Source organism: Phacochoerus africanus, chromosome 5, assembly GCF_016906955.1.
Source record: "Phacochoerus africanus isolate WHEZ1 chromosome 5, ROS_Pafr_v1, whole genome shotgun sequence".
NCBI lineage: Eukaryota > Metazoa > Chordata > Mammalia > Artiodactyla > Suidae > Phacochoerus > Phacochoerus africanus.
Window position 1 is genome coordinate 135,085,102 of NC_062548.1, and position 21,295 is coordinate 135,106,396.

The following is a 21,295-nucleotide window of genomic DNA, read 5'->3' on the forward strand; positions in this document are numbered from 1 at the left end:
CATAATCAAATATGTTTATGACACACAGGCACTCATGAAATTTGAGACAGCCTAACAGAACATATCATAAAGTTATACAGAAACTAAGCTTTTAAAATACCCATTGATAATCTCAATGGCTCACTGATTATAGAAAAGAGTAGGAAACCATAATAAAACAAAACTTTTGTGATTCAAATTGAAAAGATTTTTGAAATAATACTCTCATTTCCTGCTGGTAGGAATGTAAATTGTAGCAACTACTAGGAAAATAGTTAGGGAAAAAAGTGGAAAGAACCATATGTAAAAATGTGGATATCCAGTCATGATGTGCTGGTGTTCAAGGTTATAGTGTAAAAACACTAGGATTATATTGGTTTCAGTGATGTAACTTTCATACTAGTTAAAAGAGCTGATATGGATGAATACTGCCTCAGTTTGTGTAAATGATATTTAGAGTAAATCACAAAGATGTGTAATGTAACTCTTGACGGTTTATCGGTAATTTTATGAACTTGTTAGTCTTTCCCAAACTTTCATTCATTCTGCATTTTCAGCAATATCAGCTATACCATGACAAGAAGAAAAAAAATAAACTATCAATCTGTATTATCTTACCTAATGCTTCTTCTGTATATAACACTTTTCTCCTGACCTTCAATATTTTTGAAGTTATACTTATTCTTCAAAGTATATACACCTGAAAAGTTGTGTGGTGTGTAGATAAGGAAATTAAAGTTAGTAATTTGGTTAAAGTTAGTAATTTGGTTAAGCCTTCCCTGATTCCCTCAGTGCCAGGCAGATTAATAGCATTTTTGTTTGCCAATCACAGTGTGTTTACACTTTCCCATATTTCTTACAGCAGCTCAACCACAGGGAAGCTGGTGATGAAAGCTTCTGTTCCATTGGACGCTGAATCCTCAGGAGAAGGTATTATAAAATAATTTTTTTTCTGCTTGCCAGGTAATCTCCTGAAGAGCCTTACACAGAGGAGATATTTCAATAGACTTTTTTGCTAAACTGAAGTCTTTCCCTTTTTTTAAAGAACAAATAAAAACTTTAGTTATGAGTCAATATCAAGTGAACAAGGCGAAGAAAATTAAAAATTGAGTTTGGATGGAATTCCCGCCCTAGTCAGTGGGTTAAGAATTTGACTGCAGCAGCTGGGGTCACTGCCGAGTTGCGGGTTGGATCCCTGAACTGGGAACTCCCATATGCCCCGGGTGCGGCCATAAAAAGAAAAAGAAAAAAATTGAATTGACAAATGGTCTACTTTTCTTTCAAAGGTAGTTTTTAAAATTTTTTCAAGAAGGCCAAACCTTACTGGATCTACTCAATAAGATGTTCCGTTTTCAGAAATGAGATTAAATGATGTGTGTGTGTATTCAGTTCTGAAGAATTACATATATATGTAGTTTTACTTTCCGTTTCCCCCATAAAATCTAAACTATGTTGAGAGGTCAGCCCCTGCCCCCCACATCTAAGTAAACATGCAGAGGTTGATGTTCCAAGGAAGACAATTGTCTCTGTGTTCTTTTTATTTTTCTTAAAGAAGTTCACTGGAGACACCATGTCTCCAAGACAATCTTCAGTGAGAAAAAAAGAGATATTTCTTTCACGGAGACACATTCGGTTTTGATATCTATGTTACGTGTGTGCAAGTATAACTATTTTAATGTACTTCTATATTATCTTAGTGGAAGCACATGCAAACCTGCTAGGTAAGTAATTTTATTATTAACTACACATTAAAGCAGGGGAAACAGTTGATGGGAGGCTATTTAACTAGGACTGTTTTATTTGGGGCCAACAGCATCATCCAGTTGAAGTAAGCTGACTGAATAAGGCCCTTTAACAGAAAGATACAGGAATGGGCCAAAGACAAACGTCTCTATTCTTCGTCTCCATCTCTTGGCTCGCATTCCTCTGCTCTCCTTCCACCTCCTGACAGGATTCTGACTCCCTGTTCTGTGTGGAAGAAGAAGGAAGATGGGGAGACCGCAGGCTCCAGGCCTACATACTGCAGGCTCACCAGAAAGACACAAGTCTTTTTTCCATTCAAATTCCAGGCCAGATGGGCTTCTTATTGGCCCAGCGTAGCTCAAGTCCACTCCCATCAATCCACTTGGCCACGGTTACCGTTGTCACGACCGAGACCTGACTGGGTGGCTGGTACTTCACTGGGCATGTGAGTGAAAACAGGAGAGCCGACCTGGTGGGTCTGCATCCAGGGGGCACCCCCTTCCCTGCAAGATTAGTTGGATGGCTTGGCCACAGACAGGCAGGTTTAAAGGGCAGAGCCTGGAGCAAATAAGAGAGCCACTCCCAGCTTCCCAATTGGAGAATTCTGTTGAAGAGTGGAAACATTTTGATATGAATCCAGTCTAGACGTTTACATTGTTATCTCTGGCTCAACATTCTATTTTCTGCAGTGAGAATGAGTTTCTCATTAAAATACGTCCAGGGATGTTTTCATTCAGAGTGAACACAACCCAAAAGTATTAGCCCATCTCAGGTATGGATAATAGGGAAAATATTGCTGGTAGAAGGTTTTTTTCTTTTCCTTTTTTTTTTTTGTATTTATGAAAAAGGACCATGATAACTTTAACAGTAGCAGCACCATGCTTTGATGTGCATGCTACGTGCTGTGTGCCATCTTACTATCTAAAGCCATAAGTCTCTGATCTCCATTTTACAGAAAATGTTAGCACAAATTCTAGTGCCCAAAGAACACTGAGGCCAAACAAACCAAAACGTCAGCGTTTGGAACAGAGAAAGGTTTATTGCAGGCCATGCAAGGAGATGGGTGGCTCATGTCAACAAGACATCCTGAAATCCCCAAACCAAAGTTGTAAAACATTTTCAAAAGCCATGTGAGGGAGGGAGTCACTCTCTAGGTGCTTCCAAGAGGGGCTTGGGCAGAGGATGTCAGGGAAGGAAGGGCCTTCCTGGGGAGGAAGGGTCCTGCTGGCTTACGATCCCCCCTTTTCTTTGATACTCCTCAATCTTGAGGAGAACAAGTGTTTGACGGGAAAACGAATGAAAGTTCAGATAAAGAGGGTAATTGTATACTTGACAGAGGTACCCACATGGTCCTGCTCCGTTTCATCAGCTGACACTGAATTGAAAGTGGCTGGTGGGGTCTGAGTCTGACAAAGTGAGCCCATTTTTACTTCTAAATGCATTGCTCTCCTCAGTGGCCAAGGCAGATGTCACCAGAACTGGTTTTAGTACTTTTCTGGATATGAGAAGATGCATGAATCTGGGCTCGTAAAATCTGAAAATATCTAATTATCCGAAGGCTGGTTCTGTCAGGTTTTCCCAGAGTACAGAGTGCCTCAGACCGGATGTCCACCTGGACTTCCCTTCAGGGGGCGGGCGTTGAAGGTCAGGGACTGCAGTGGCTATTGACCTCATCTTCACAGAGGCCGATGGTAAGTGCCATTTTGCAGTGGGCAGGACCCCTTCAGTGTCACAAACTTGACCATGGTTTGGGGGGCATTTTATCCCAAAGTGCTGGGAAAGCTCATTCCCAGAGCTGATGAAGTTTTCACGGATGGGCCACTCGGTGTGCTATTACTGAGGGGCCTTATTAACAGGAGCCGAAAGCCTCTGAACCACTTATCTTACAAGTCTCTTATGGCCCAGGAAGATATTCCCTCTTGTTGCTTCTTCCCATATCCAGAGTTACAAGATTACAATCATGGATCTCATATGGAACTATGTATAATCAGAGGCTCAGTCACACGTTTGTTAATGCAAGAAACAGCAATTTTGTAAAAAAAGGCAATACACATCATAAGAGTTTCACAGAGAATGTGCTCATTTCCATGGGTGCGCTGGGGCAGCATGCACCCTGTGAGCTGAACAAAGGTATTTTAGTTTAACAATCAAGCTTGCGGGCAGGGTTCTCTGAGACAGACTATTATGTATACTATAAACTATACAAAGTTTAAAGTAAATAAGTGTATACGGAGAATATTATTATATGTATTATAGGGGTAATATATATTAATATAATACAAAGTCAGATTAAGCTGCATATTATATATTAATATATATTAATATTATATAGAGTCATATTAATATATATATTAATATACTATAGATTTAGATTACTTCTTCCCTATTATAATAAGGAGTATGGGGTGGTGGTTAAGAAAGTGTCTCAAAACAGATAGCTTATGAAGGAGAGGGTCAGGGCATATCTTCACAGTCGAAGGTGGTTCCTGGGTCCAGCAGCCCCTGATGGTCATGGACCTGATGCCTCCCTTGGGAAGATCTGGGCAGTCTGAGCCAACAGCCCATTCCCACTGCCTGGTACCCCCCAAGAACAGAAAATACCTCTTTGAGATTGAGAGTCATACAGCAATCGAGCCATTGGGCTGGGCTTTGATTATCTCCATATTCCGTTCATTGGTTAAAATAAGTGTCTTGTCACAGAGGGTGTCCCTGTTGCTCTCCTGGACCTTTTGCTTGGGCCCTCCTGGGATAAGTGCTCTCAGGTGCGGGCCTTGTGGGGGTACGTACCTGAGAGCTGTATGCTATGCTGCAGGCTAGATGCTGACTTCAGGAGAGGCCAAGGCTGAGAGGTGAATTGTTTGTCTATTAGGTAGGAGGTAGGCAAACAAGGTTAGAAGAGCCCAAGGGAGGTAAAGAACGAGAATGAATGGTTTTGGTTTTGGTTTTCCTCAAAGCAGAACATTTTCCAGTGGAGTATCCAGGAAGACCAAGCCAGCAAGCACTGAGCGTGGCTGGAAGAGGAGTTACAGTTTCAGGCTAGAACATGAGGACTGGGTGTCTGGGGTCCCTAAGAGTGGCTCAGCAATGTAGCCACGTGGGTCGGAACTCAAAAGATACCTACGCCCAGGAGTGAATACAGATTCTAACTTCATCTCACTCTTTTTTAGTATTTCTGAAGTAGAATCTTAAAGTTGTGCCATACATTGAAAATCGGTCCATTGGGTCATAACAACGAATTCTTTGTTACTCAGACCAGAACCTGACCCTATGATGTGTGTCTGTTTAATAATGGTAGGAGACGGATGGGAATATGCAAATAGCATGAGGTCATGCATCTTGGTCTCTGCTCTGATTGTACGTCTTTAATTGGTGCTGAAGGACGTCTCCATTAGAGAACGGTGGGGCCTCAGACTGGCAATTGACTTTGTGACAATGTGCATCTTTCTGAAGCCACTGCGAACCGATCTCTGCCAACAGTCTGCACGTGAAAATAATGGTTGTAAGCGACCGTCACCTCCTGTTCTTGCCTCCCTGGGAATTACAGACAGACTGCGGAGAGTCAGCCCGTGTGTTCAAAGGTCATGATTCTGTGACTTGGGCTCGCGTTTATCACCGGGATAAGATAAGAGCCACTCCGACTTTCAGAAAAGGTCAGCTTCAGAAAGAGCATCGGCATCCGTGCACTGGCTGGTCCCTGGTGACTTTATTATGTGCCACATCCTTCATGGTTGCCTTTGAAACCACCTGTCTCGGGCACTTCCTGCATCTGACAGTACAGTCCCACGGTCCCAGCAACACTATGCTAATTAGAACTAAACTTCCCCCGGTGAGACCACCTGGCTCTGGCACATCGCCAGCCAACAGGCAGCAGATGTGGTATTGCCATTTTCATAAGGGAAGAGAAGAATGTTTTCCAATTGACAACTGTTAGCAGTAGAAGGAAGATTGAGAGAGAGGCTGCCTTGTGCAAAGAGTTAACTCAAATACAGAGGGAAATATTAAGAAAATCATGTGCTCTGAGTTCTGACTGATGTCGTTGGTGAATGTGAAGCATCAAAACCTGAGCCGGTGATCCTCTTGCAGAAATACTTTGAAGCACCAAATGAAACAACCCTATTTTAATTTGGTCTTACATTAAAACAGCTTTTCCAGTGGGTTGTACCTTTGGAGTCAGGCTTTTAGCTTCATAAGAAAGTTGCAGTGATTCAAGTAACATATCAGCGATAATCAATTCTACAGTTATTTAGACTACAGCCCTTAAATAGTGGAGGTCACGTATTCTTTTTTCATCTTGTTACTATACAGTATTGGCTTATAATTAATTTGGTAGAGATACTGGTGGAGTTGTTTTATTTTAAAAAAACTGAAATAGCATTTCAAATAGAAAGTTAAAACACCTATCATTGGATTATCTTTGTAAAGAAACAAAAACAATTTTTAAAAATCCTTCCAACATCTAGTGTAAGCACTAAACAGTGAAATCTGCTCCCCTCCCAATACAAACACACCCTCAGTCTCCATTTGGAAAACTCCGAATTCCAAGTGTGAGTTTGGGACTTTAATTCTTAACTCTAACACATGTGCTCTTCATTTAAACTAAAAGGAGAGGTTATTTCACAATTTCTATAGACTAAATTTTATTAATTTCTTCATAATTGCTATTTTTAAGATTTTATTCTGATAAAGAGAAATTGTAGAAACTGTGTTCAATAGGAAGGAATTAAAATTTCCTCAAAAAATCCTTCATTTAGTTGCTCTGCCATCGTACAGCTGTTACGGATGATGTATGCATGCATTTGCTCCCCAAATCTTAGAAACTTTATTTTACAAATTTTCCTGGGGTGTTGTTTTGCATTTCTTTTGAAAACTTGATCACCCATGATAAACTACATCCAAAAATGTGTATTTCATGTTTGTATGGAAAATGTTTTTGTTAATAAGTCAATGTATGAATAACTCCCTTGAATATTTCAACCAATTCAGTAGCTGCCCTGATTTACATGTCAGAATATGTTCAAATTAAAAGTAATTTTATGCAAAGTTACAGAGAATATTAAATTCCTTGGTCAGAGATTTTTCAAAACCACTTTTATTAAGTTTTTATATTTATTTATTTATTTGTTTGTTTGTTTATTTATTTTGTCTTTTCAGAGCCGCACCCACACATATGGAGTTTCCCAGGCCAGGGGTCTAATTGGAGCTGTAGCCTCTGGCCTATGCCACAGCCACAGCAACATGAGATCCAAGCCACATCTGCGACCTACACCACAGCTCACAGCAAGGCTGGATCCTTAACCCAGTGAGCAAGGCCAGGGATCAAACCCACAACCTCACGGTTCCTAGTCAGATTCATTAACCACTGAGCCACGGGAACTCCAGAGTTTTTACATTTATTTATCCTTTAGTTGTTGCTAAATATTTATGTAAACACACCAATATTCCTTAATATCATCTTTTATTTTTCTATTAATATTTCACATGTCAAATATTTTAATCTAATTTCCCAATTATAGTCTCCCAGAAAGTCTAACATAGATGAAACTTTTCTCTAAGATTTTTATACCTGAAAATCTCCACATTTAAAATAGCAACAACAAAACAATGAATCTGTTCTGTATATGCTCAAATATTAGCTGTTAATCATTGAGCATATATTTTTTTTAGAAAAATTGACCTGATTTTCAAGTCTTCTTTACAAAGAAATGTGTGGTGAAAATCTTAGAAATATGCTCAGATTTAACAACAAAAAGTGTTCAAAAGCAACAACTTTTTTGAAGATAGGAATTTTCAAGAACTAAATAAAAATTAAAATTTAATATGATTTTAAGGAAAGGTCTACAAAATTGCAAAAACTAGTCATGAGTAAAATTGCTAAATTGACATTCTTAATATATATAGTACAATGGTTAAAGCTGAATTTAACTGGAATACACCATTCAGGTATTTGTTAATTGTGTTGTATCTCTTTATGATAATATGCAGGTTTTAATTAAGATCACCTTATGGATACAGCATTTTTCACCCAAGTTAGAGTATTTGGTTTCTTCCCATAACATTGTGGGGTGATGTTCCAGAGGACAGCCCCCAAGCAGCCCTATGAGACTCAAAGCTCAGAAGAGCTGCCTCTGCAACATAGTGTCAATAAAACAATCATCTTATCCTTTTCCCAGATCTCATTCTGTTTCACAAGTTGAATAGAGATAAGCCTGGTCAGTGTTGAGACTAGAGGTCAAGGCTGCTTCAGGAACTGCTTGAAGCAACTGATAGATGAGTTTGTTGGCCAGACACATTTGAAGCAGAGGATGAGGGCAGGGGAAACAGGGTACCACACTTGCCAACTTGATGGGGTTTTGTGAGCTTCATTCATATACATAATGTGTATGTGTGTGTGTATTTCTGACCGTTTGTCGTCATTACAATTCAACACACTCATACACACACTCACACACACTCACACACACACACACCATTTCATAATGAGTCTTTGAGTCTATTGTAGTTTGGAGATCTGCTACTCTGGCCAAATTCCAAAGTATGTAATCATATGCCCCTGATTCAATCCCCTCCCTACTATTAATTTAAAATAAAATGGCAGTTTTCATTTGTCTTATGTAGCTATCACACCACACCCCACAGGTGACTAAAATAACATTTGCCTGATGGCTACACAGGAATGAGTGAATGAAGGGCATGAACCAAGCTTTGTTATATTTTCTTGATAAAGCGAAATAAAAAAGCTATATAGTTGATATCATGGATGAAACCTTCCACATAATGTAGTAAGTGTAAGGCTTGAATGATACTATGTTGATGTTCATATCAATATTGTATAACTACTCTTACTTTTCAACATTTGCAACATTATATTCACTGCACAGCAAGGGAGACAAAAAGGAAAGAAATTTTAGTGGATAAATATCAAAGTATTGTGCATTCATGGTGGATGCTAAAAACGTTTGCAGGGAGCAGGAACTATTTTTCAAGTCACATGTTATGACTGCACAATTAGTACCCAAGCTTAACTGGAAAGATATTTGACATTGACTTAAGCCAAAATGTTCAGCTCATGGTCTCTATTTTCACCAGAATTCAACACATCAATGAGGCCAGCTTTAGAGCTGTTTACATAAAACAGACAAATTTTTAAAAAATGGAAATGTGATTTATTTTATATTTATATGTATAATTTATACAACTTACTATTCACTGTATTTCTAGTTATTACTTCCAACAACTCAATAAGGCAGGCTTTAACTCTTTCAAATGTCCAAGTGTGACAGATGAGTATCAGAAGGTATATATGTCAGAATTCAGGACATACTAATTTATATGTGCTCATATTGAGATTGGAACACGCATTTTCTAACCCAAATCCATTGCTACAACATATGGGCATCTAGCACAATCCTAAATGCAAAAGGAAGTCTTACAGTTGGGGTGGACTCATGTCTCCCCGCTTCATTGTCAGTATTCTGCTGCCATTGGTCACCCTGCTGTTTTACTGTTTTTATGATGCTTAATGTCACTTAACTGGGATCCAAGCAGAAGGAATGACCACAGAGACCAAGTTAGGTGGAGCACATGTGCAGAATTACCTTGAGGAAAAAGTACGGCAGCCTGATGCTTTGTGGCAAAGAGAACAAACAAACAAACAAGCCAAAACAATCTGTGCCTGGAAAAGTGAAGCTTCGTTCTTGTCCTAATGTGGCCATCAACCAGCTCTTCAGCCCAGGACATTTCATAGTGACTTCATCTTCTCCTTGTGAAATCCAAGGCACAAGGGCAGGCTTTTATGTGCCCTTCTGGATTTCTATTTATTCAAACTACATCTGCCAACAATCTGAAGAATGATACTGATGAAGTGATTTAGAAATTCGAGAGACAACTGTCTGAATCTAGACTTAGCTGTGTATTAGCTATGAGGCTTTGGACAGTGTATAAACATTTTAAGCTTGGTGTGTCCACCTAGGACATTAGTAATAAGTACTTTACGGATTTGCTGAAAGGACTGGAGACAGCACAGTCTACAGAGCAAAGTGTCTGTGGGCAGGAGACAGACAGTCATTGCAGCGCTGGTTGCTATTGCTTATTGGACTCAATGGTTTGTCTAAAGAGCTGATTGCTACCCCTGGAGGTGCTCCCAAGACTCCCTTTATAACTCTGGCTTGTCTTCATGACTCAGGATGGTCTTCATAGGAGCTGCCTTTCTGTTTTATTCTTTCATCACTCCAACATTCCCAGTCAGTACCAGTCTCTCATGCTGTCAAAAATCAATCTGACAATAATCATGCAATATCAGCTCTAGCCCTCTATAAAGAACACAGCTTTAACTGAAGGAGTCTCCTTTTAACATGCAAGTTCTCAGAGGGTGGCCACCTTGAATGTTTAGTTTAGCTTTCTGCAGAATCAGTGAATGGGAATCAAGCTGTGCATTTGGTGAGAGAGAATGAAGGTTTAGAGGAAAGAAAAGTTGTGAGAACCTCCAAGGGGGAGAAAGAAGCATGGATTGCAGACCTACTCTTTCTGCAGGGTAGGTCTCTTCCGTCCTTCTCTTCTTGCATGTGGACTCATGTCCTCAGCTTTGGAGATTTGGCTCTAGTGTTCAAGTTGTGTTTCTGCCACAAACCTATGCCTTAACCTTGGACATAACCTTGAACTTTTAGGACACAGTCTTTCTTGGTAAGATTGGTGTCATCTCTGACCTACTTATCAAAAATTTCTTATGTGGCTGAAATGAGATGAGGTATACAGACAGGTTTTGCAAGTAGGACTCCTTATGCAATGGGGAGTTATTATTTCCAATACTTTTTTACATTCTGTACTTTTTGCCAACTTCCTATATTATCCAGTTTCTTCCAATAGTACCATTTCCTTTTGGGGCCATAAGATTAGTTTAATTATCTCAGGAATTAGGTATATTTCTTATGTAAAATTAATAAGATTATGTAAATGCAAATTTATGTAAATATATTGCACATGGAAATTCAATGCATCATGTTGCACTCTCTATAGAATACAGAAAAACAGGCACAGCTCCACTTACATAAGCAAACATAGGCCTGAACATACAAATTTTATGGCATAATTAATCATATGCAATATTATAACAGCAGTAAGCCAAATTTCCAGTAAATTCAAAATGAATTATAAGTCATATACACTTTTAATTTGACGACTGTCTCAGGGTTAGTGATACATGTGATTATCACCAGCAGTTTCAGAGACCCAGGAGTGGTTCCTGTCCCCTCTTAGGTGGTATTGGAACTAGGGCACGGTGGGGACAGGATGAGTGGCAGAAATAAAGACTAAAGGGGTTTCCACTTATATGTATGATATCTCTGAGGTATGGCCTCTAGGTTCTTTTCATTTGCGGTCTAGTACGATGTCTGTATCATAATAGGTTTTCCATGAGTACTTGCTCGTGATTAGCATTCTGTAATAAATCATTCTGAACATATTTATTTATTCAGCAGAGGTTTAATGATTACTTAATATGCACAAAATGGGACACAAAATACAAAGGGAAGAAGGGCTTTGCTCCCAGGAAGCTCTTGGATAATTGGGGAGATAAAAACAATAGAACATTTGTTAGAATTCCTGGTAGAAAACTGGAATATGCCCACGATGGCTTTGGGGAGTGACAGTGTTGGACTGGGGTGTTGAAAGATAAGTAAAATTCTTAAACTTGATCTAGGTTTAGGATTTTGTTAGAACCTCTTTTCAGAAATAATTAATTTTGACACAAACTTGAGGTCAAGAGGCTTTTGTGAAATTTCTACAGGCTTGGCTTTCTCTTTAAAAAGAGGTTTTATTATCCAATATGCACTTTGTGGTCTATAGTTATTCCACTTATTATACAAATTATTTTTAATACCTATTATGGGTCAGACACTAGGTGCTAGGTGTTGAGGATATAAAAGTTAACAAGGTCAGGTGATCCCTGACCTTCATGGAGCATTTAGGTTAGTAGAGGGATAGATATTAAATAAGCATACATACACTACATATATATATATATTTATATATAAAACTATAATGTCAATGCTATAAAGGAGAAGTATAAATCCCTGCTATATTTCTGGAAGTTGATTGCTTACAATATGATTGCTGTAACAAATGATTAGGAGGTCCCCAGACAGGGCAGCAGAAAGAGGGGTGGTTGAAAGAATACATGAATGAGAAACTATCAATAAGGAGTAAACCACAATTCTAGAGGAGATGTATCTTTAAGAAAGTTTTATGAATGTTGGAGTTCCTATTGTGGCTTAGCAGTGACGAACCCGACTAGTATCCATGAGGATGTGGGTTCGTTCCCTGGCCTCACTCAGTGGGTTAAGGATCCTGTGTTGCCGTGAGCTGTGGTGTAGGTCACAGACGCCACTTGGATCCTGCATTGCTGTGGCTGTGGCAGAGGCTGCAAGCTGCAGTTCTGATTCAACCCCTAGCCTGGGAACTTCCATATGCTGTGGGTTTGGCCCTAAAAAGACAAAACAAACAAACAAACAAACAAAAAACATGTATCCCTCATAATGATGGCTAAAGACAAATTCCACAGCTTTAAAAACTGTAATCAGAGTTCCCGTCATGGCTCAGTGGAAACGAGCCTGACTAGTATCCATGAGGACACAGATTCAATCCCCAGCCTTGCTCAGTGGATTTGGGATCCAGCATTGCCATGAGCTGTGGTGTAGGTCACAGACTCAGCTCGGATCCCGTGTTGCTATGGCTGTGGTGTAGGCGAGCCACTGCAGCTCTGATTGGATCCCTAGCCTGGGAACTTCCATGTGCCACAGGTGGGGCCCTTAAAAAAAAGTTTTATGATCTTTATATATGACATCAATTTTTGTGTTAATATGTTTGAAAATATACTTAAAATATTTTAGGACAAGGTAAATAATTTTTAATTCTATTTAAAAAGTATATGGTTCATATGTTTTAAGAATTCTATATAGTTTTCAAGGGATACATACTATTTCAAGTTTCAAAGCATAGAAAAAGATCAATATTTTTAAAAGAACAATATAACCTAGTTATCTATACCTGCATGAATTCAAACACACACAGAGTTTCAAGGTCACAAGGATGTTTCAATACTGCAAAAATATTAGTGCGGGAGTTCCCATCGTGGCGCAGCAGAAACAAATCCGACTGGGAACTATAAGCTTACAGGTTCGATCTCTGGCCTTGCTCACTGGGTTAAGGATCTGGTGTTGCTGTGAGCTGTGGTGTAGGTCACAGACGTGGCTCAGATCCTGCGTTGCTGTGGCTGTGGCGTAGGCCGGCGGCAACAGCTCCAATTAGACCCCTAGCCTGGGAACCTCCATATGCCACCAGTGCAGCACTATGAAGACAAAAAGCCAAAAAAAAAGAAAAAAAATTAATGCATGTGCCCTAATTAATGTGTACAGTTCATCTAAGTAACATGTTACAAGAGAAACCACATCCACTCTTTGTGTGGCAATAAAATTAATTTTAAAATGTAAAATATTTTCCTGATTAAAGATGTCAATAAATTTGAAATGGAAGAGAAATATCTTAATATGAGTGGAATATATCTTGAACTGGAGTATCTGAATTAATGCAAAACACAGTGAAATTCCTATTAAAATGAGGCACAAAACACTCAGCTCCATTATCACCACCACAATTCAACATTGTTCTTGAACTTCCAGCCAGCGCATTAGGCAAGAAACAGAAATACCTCGTAAAAACAATGGGAAGAATACCGTTACACTCAAAGGATGAGACAATCTAAATAAAAACTTCAGTAGTATCAAATGAGGAATTGCTCAAATTTTTAAGCATTCGTAAAAGGGAAATGCTGTCCAGATTTCACCTTTTAAAAATTAGATATATTGTGTGTATAACTTTCAGGGCAAGAAAGCATATCGAGTTAATAAAAACAACACTAAAGAACATGTATGGTCATAATACTTTCTTATAAAAATAAAATTAAAATATTATTTAATAAAAATATTCAAAATGTTTCCATTTATGCTGTTACAAAGAGCAAGATCTTAATATGGGTCCAGTCCTTGTTCTAAAACTGTCCCCAACACAATTTATCCCCAGACTTTTTCTTCTGTTCAAGACTTAAAGACATGTCAGAAAATTGCCATCGCTTTGATTAAAGTATTTTGTAAGAGTTACTGTCATTCTCTCTGCACAAGCTAACTAAAGTTGTTTCAAACTCTGCAGGAGATGAAAGTGAAGTCCTTTGCTATTTTAAAGCATGTCCATACCAGCCTGTCTGACACACATCATTTCTTCTCGGCAGTAATTGAGCAATAACCCCCACACCCCCACCGCCACCACGTCCTCCCATTTTCCAGATCTGCTGCCTTTGTTTAACATGGAGCTGTCATTTGGGTTTACATAGCAAGACTGAGCATCACCTATGGCCTTACTCTTCCCAAAGCTAAGTATGAGTATCATGTTATAAATATGCTTCAACTCTCTCAAGTCCTCTATTGCATTTATTATTGATGAGTGTTTGGATGGGGTCATCTAAACTGCGTGTATTCCCTTTTTAATGTATAATTTATTATTTTATATGTGTGCCTCCCTTAACAATCTCTTGTAGTCACATGACATCTTGTGCATCCATGAAAATTTTTTTTATAATTTTTTTTATTTTCCCACTGTACAGCAAGGGAGTCAGTTTATCCTTACATGTATACATTACAATCACATCGTGTATTCCTTTTAAATGGCTGTTAGAGAAAAGCTTCATGAGATCAGGATAAAAAAGAACTGCACTTCTGTGGGGCTGGTTTGCACCCATCAGAGGGCGAGTTAATTTAGGCAGTTGTCATCCTTTATCTTTGCTTTGGCTGCTAGAAGACTTGCACTCCACCCATGACAAAATTTAATGTTGTGTCTTGTCTCTATGTGCTGAATTCACCTTGGAGAGTGATTCTATCTACCCTCTATGTTTCTCCTATTTCATCCCATATTTATTTTATTGTTTTTATTGAGGGTTTTTGCATATGTCTACGAGCTAACTTATTTGTACAATGACCTCAGCAATATGCATATAAATATGGCTTAAATTTCTCACATTTGCACTGCACATTATTTTTTTTATTTCTCTCTGCTTTCTTCCCTCCCCAGCCTCAACAATGTGTATCTATCTTTTGCCTGCATCTATCATTCCTCAAACCAGAATAGTTTTGCTCAAAAGAATAAGCCTTAATAAGCTATAAGCCGCTTCCCACTGTGAAGAGGGTGATCCCTTTCCTTGTGGATTCAGAGTCTTTTTACTCATAAATGCTGACATATCTGAAGCAAATGGAAGAAGATAATTTTTATAAAGAACAAATGCAGACCAGTCCTTTGGGACATGCAAGTACTCGTAAGATCTTGTGAACGACAAATTGCTTTAAATACCAATGTTGAAAGTGGTCCAGGGGACAGTGAGTTGGTACGGTTTCTTATTAACCGAACCAATATCAATGCTTTAAAAACTGGCAGGATCATGAAGACCTCGAAGCTTCTTTTGTCGTAAGGAAACCAAAACGGAATATTAAATATTTAAAAAGTAGGTCAGACTTAATAAACGCATTTTCAAGTAATCCAGCCTTTAAATTAAGCCACAGTATGGAAGAGATGGATTTGAAATGACTTGCCAGCAGCCACCCCAGCCCATGCTGGTGCTCCTATTATGTCAAAATTCTATTTACACAGAAATAGCTTAATGAAAATTTACATCCAAAAGCCACAATAAGGACCCAGAAAATTAAACGCCTAATTCTCAGCAGAGGCAAATGTGCAGGGGAGGGCAAGGATTATGCCAAGACCTGGTGTCATAAAGTCTGGGAAGCACAGCTAGAGAGAAAAGAGGTTGTAGCAAACGCACACGCCCTGCCACTGAGCTGTCAGAATTCCCAGCCCGCTGCTGCCACAAAATGACAGGATTTTCCCCACTGTGTTGAGAATGATGTTTTCCAGTCACTGCTAACAGGCTCTGGGAACGGGGGTGGTTTTAATGAAATACACCCTGGGCTCTGCAATCTTTCAGTGCACTAGATCGGAGGATGTGTATTATAACCTCTCTCTGTCACTGTTTCTGGGGTGGTGTTACTGGCTCTGTTCCACGAAGATCATCCTCCTGGGGAGGATGGGTGGAGCAGAAGTGTCACCATCTGTCTCTGTTGGAGGCAAAGACCAGAAGACGTGGCTGATGCTTGTCTCTTGAATAAAGCAGTAATGAACAAGGCATGGCCAACGCTCTGTTTAAACTCTGTGCATCTGCTCCTGGTGTTGCATATCAGGACAGCGCATCATGGGGCTGGGCCGTCCACAGTGATTCTCACTTCATTCAGCTGCTCTAACTTTGATCAGCATAGGTACCTAGTATAAGCGCCAGAGTGATCCAACGAGAGACAATTCAAGAAATCAACCAACCTAGGTACTTCCGAATTCTGGGGGCACGTTGGAACAATTACAGAGTTATTCTAATCCTGGCTTAGAATTAACGTGGTGAAACCTCACACCAGACCAGCTCAATCTGAATCCTTTCCTCTGGAGCCCAGGAATCCTGTTGAAGAATGCCTCCCAGGTGACCGCAAAGTTTAACCCAGCGTGAGAACATGTTAGGTTCTGTCCCTGCCAGATACACAGACCGTTGTCCACTCTGTAAGAACTGTTTCACTTTGTAACCTACAACTGCAAAGGCACTGGTCCATTATTTCCATTTCAGAAAGCGCTAATTTTTCTAAAGCAATTCCAGATAGTAAAAATAGTTTTCCCCTGCAACATTCACCCTTTGGAGCCAGAGAGAATGCATTTCACCCCTTTCTGCCTTTAAAGGCAACTGTCGTGATTACACCTCCCTGTGTTTCTTTTCATAGGTACGGTGACTTTCTCCTTCTGGTTCCAGACCGTGTGTCCACAGGGATGTGTGCTTCCTCACCATCAACTGCAACAAACACGTAAATAGAGGAAAACCCCCTTGGTCTGCTGGTTAAATGTCCTTGGTTACACTGGAGTACAGTGTCACAGAAGGACACTTGTGGGAACAAGAAAAAAGCCTTAGAAAAACCTTCAAAAGCAGTAAGGTCAACCTTCCACAGAGACATTCTCATATCTGAGCTAGGCCACTGAAAATTCTATGGCCCTGAGGTGGAAGAAACTTGTTTGTGTTATAATTTTATCACCCCTGCTTTTTTTTCAAATTCTTATAAACTCTGGGCAGGTTTGGAAAATACAAAGATCTGTGATCTTTCCCTTTTACTCCTACGTTATTTTAAGCTAAAATGTATTAAAATTTTAATATCAATAATGTTTACTCTTCTTGGCATCCACCAGTCTCCCTGCTTTTTAAAATTTAATTTTAATACATTATAGATGTTATTTTCCAAACGTGTCCCCTTGAGGAAGTTGTTATAAAATACAAAGAGAAGAAAATATGCTTAATTTTAATCTCAATGCAATTTTCTTTAGCTGTGGGTGAATATTATGTAATTTGAAGACAAACTCTGACTTCCGTTCAGAGTTTACTTACATTGAGTATTCAAGTCACTTCATTAAATCCTGAAAACCTTTATCAATAGATGTTATTATCATCGTCATTTTACAGATGTGAATACAAAGTTTCAGAGAGAATAAAAATGTATGCAATCCCAAGAAACTGGGGATCTGTCTTAATTTTAATTATTTTAATTCCAAATTGATTAATCTTTCATATTTTAATATAAGCCAAAAAAGATATATGTTTCTGATGAGAGCTATCATTCTCTCCTCTCAAACCACAGGTGCTGCCCCCATGTGCATTCAAAAAATTGAGAAAAATAATTAATTGCCATATCATCAAGGTGGGAGCAGGAAAGGATATTTAAATGAAGCATGTCTTTGCTCAACTTTCTAAAAGCTGGAGCTACAATGACCCCTTAGTATATTTTGTTTTCTATCTATGCACATGCATTTAATTTTCTCTACTGGGTCACTGATATCCATTGAGTTATTAAAAAAGAGTCTACCTATCTTTACGTGTAAATTATGTGTTTGTAGATATTCTCCTCAATGCAGAACCTTAAGTTAGACTACAGAGGAAAAAATGGTCATGAAACCAGGGAGGCAGAGCCTCCCACAAGAGCTTTCTGGAAGAGGCAACTTCTTCTCCAGTCTTTGTCGCCTGTTTCAACTTAGCATCTCCTCTTTTCTAGTACCTTTAAACTATAATGAGCATTCCTACATCTTTCATTAGATTCAGGATCCTAGCCACCAGAGGCTACCTGTTCACCTGGATTTATCTTTGAGGCTCAGAAGCCTGGCACCCCTCCTTGCAGTCACATACAAGCAGAAGCTATTGATTAAACAAAGGAATGAATGAAAGAACAAATGAAGGGACGTTAAAAACCTGGGCAGGTCAGGAGGTGAGAGAACCAGTGGCTTGGTATGAATGCCTCTTGACCTGTAGTTCCTTGATCGCAAGACTCCCGTTGTCAAAACCATGTGAGGAGGACTCAGAAGAGGGAGATGGTAGACAAAAGGTGAGTATGCGTCCTAAACTTGCAAGTCATCCAGATAAATCTCAGGCAGAAGTGACGAAGCTAGATTCATCACGAGACACGCACATGCGTTCATTCTTGCACAAACAGTTGCGGGCATCCTTCCCTGCTCCGGGATGCCAAAGGGAATTGAAACAAGACATCTGCTCTTGTGGATGTCACATGTGGGCTTTATGTGCCTGTCCCAAGCCTACATCTACAGACTCCTTCCTTCCCAGGGAGGAAATGAAGATCACCACCCACACAGCTCAAAACACTAAGTAGCAGGAGGTTCCAAGGGGAGGGCAGTGGTTTGCTAAGAGAAGTCTGAAAACAAACAAACAAAAAATTTTTCAATTCCTGAAATACATATACATGTACAGAGAGAGACAGAGACAAAGAGCAGAGAGAGAACAAAATTTGTTAAAACTGGAGTGAAGGAAAAGCAAACAAACACAGGCTGCTGATGTTTGGACACAGAATGGAAGGCAGATAACACAGCTAAGAAGCCAGGGCTCAGGTGAAGCCATGGGGAGGTGAAGGGTTAATCCCCACTGCCTTGAGTGGAAGGGCAGAGGAAGGGCAGAGGTGCTCAGAGGGCACCCAATTACCAGCACAATTGATTTTGTCCTGGTGGTACTGCTCTGAGAATGGGCAGTGTGTGAGAGGGGAGCATCAGGAGCCCTGTGTGTGTTGCTACCACATGTGTGGGAGGGCCGATGGCTGGAGTGTCCATGAAGTCACAGACCGTCCTTTCCAGGACAGCACAGCAGGGGCCCAGGACAGTGGCAGATCTAACATTGCAGGGCGAGGCTGGGTGAAGTGTCTCACAGAGCTCTGAGACCATGGCTGTCACTCAAGGAATCATTAGCCATGAAAGGGAGGCGGTGAGGCTTGTTGCGTTGTCATCACACTGTGAGCAGGTTGGCTGCAGACCAAATTAGCTTGCTTAGGGAGTGAGAATCAAAATGACATGTAATCTGAATGTTAATGAAGATTTTCTCTTGCTTCAGGCTTCAGATCTCATCCAGAAAGCTGTCATCTGGAAGACATTATCTTCCTCCTCTCTCTCTCTCATTTTGGTTTGAGTTTTCAAGTTTACATACCCTGGAAAAATAATTTTTAGCCAGCAGAGCTTGGACACTGATGTTTAGTAAATTATATCGCTGAGTCAGTGGTGAGGGACCTTCCCTATGGAAGAGAAAGATTTCAAGATAGTAACATGAATCTCTACTTGGATGTACGTCTACGAAATATGACAACTCTAATCCCAATGAAAATTGTTATAAAATATAGGTCGATTATCACTGTTACTGGGGATACATTTTTGTTTCCACCTACGTGTTGTAACACACAGTAACATCTCATGTGATGAGGTATTGGCAGCTCTTGTTTTAATCATGGGAAACCATCTATCCCCGAATTTATTTACTGCAAAGGCCTCTGTCAAATTCCTTAAAGCCCAAGATTGCTTATGGTTTGCCAAAATGTTTTAAGAAACCCAATTTCAAAAAATAGTGAAATCGGGTAGCAAGAGATATGCAGGTATGGGAAAATGTCCATATGACATATTCACACTCTGAACTGTTAGTGTTTGTTAGTGGAGCGGTGCTAGAGTTAACATTGCCAAGTTAAAATATGGAAAGATGCTTCCTTGATGGGCAATGATTCTGTTCCACTGGGCATGGGGAATATTAGAAAAGGCTCAGAGGAGCAAAATGTACTGTATCATTTTCTCTGTTTTACTCACTCTTTTATGAATGTAGCAAAGTTGGGATTGTGGGAAATTTAAATCTCAAAGTTTATCTAACAGAAAAACCATCTGTGTGGTTTCTAAACCATAACTGAGCTGCCAAGATTATTTTTTGAGCCTTCATATCAAAAATAAATGAAGATATGAAAAAAAAAAACCCTCTATTCTCATTGTGCCTATTTTTAAAGACAATTAATAATACTTTTTGTGTGTTTGTCTTTTTTAGGTCTGCACCCTCGACATATGGAAATTTCCAGGCTGGGGTGGACTTGAAGCTGCCCCTGCAGGCCGCAGACACAGCCACAGTAACACCAGATCCGGGCCACATCTCCAACCTACACCATAGCTCACAGGAACACAAGATCCTTAACCCACTGAGTGAGGCCAGGGATCAAGCCCACATCCCCATGGATACTAGTCAGGTTGGTTACTGCTGAGCCACAACGGGAATTCCAATAATACCCTTTTTTTAAAAACAGAGAGATCACTTCTCTGGAAGAAAGGAAACATGATGTTCCAGTGATGGTTCCATAATTGCTATCTGGTCTAGAAGTTTGGAAAGTCCACTTAGTTCCCACATTTAAAATATGAAAAATATATTTAAAAATTTTGTAATTATAAAATATTAATGAAAAAATTTAGGAACCCTGAACTGGTGGCCACTAAACATTACTTCATGTAATTTTCACAATAATGCTATAAAAATATTATGTTTTAAGATGAGAAAACTGAGATCTAGAGAGTTTAAATAACTAATTCAAAAGCACAAGATACTAAGCAGCATAGTTTGATTTGAATCTAAATATCCCTGATTCCATATATTTTATTTTTAACTGCTTTGTTATGTATTTTAACTGAAATATAGATAATTTTCAATGTGCCAATTTCCACTGTACAACAAAGTGACCCAGGCATACACACATATACATTCTTTCTCCTCATATTATCTTCCATCATGTTTTATCCCAAGAGATTGGATACAGTTCCCTGTGCTGTATAGTTAAAGATAAGGAAAGATGCCTCCTTGATTAGCAAAAACTTTGTTCCACTGGGTATGGAAATATTAGGAAAGTTTGTTTATTAACCATAGATTTTGCTACCTCCTTTAATGGTTCAGAAGCCTGTAGTGTTTCAAAGGTAGTTGTTTTAAAATTCATTGGTATATAGTCTTTAAAATGCTTTGAGGAGTGCTTGTCATGGCTCAGTGGTAACGAACCCAATTAGTATCCATGAGGGTGTGGGTTCAGTCCCTGGCCTCGCTCAGTAGGGTAAGGATCCCGCATTGCTATGAGCTGTGGTGTAGGTCACAGATGCAGCTCAGATAGGACCT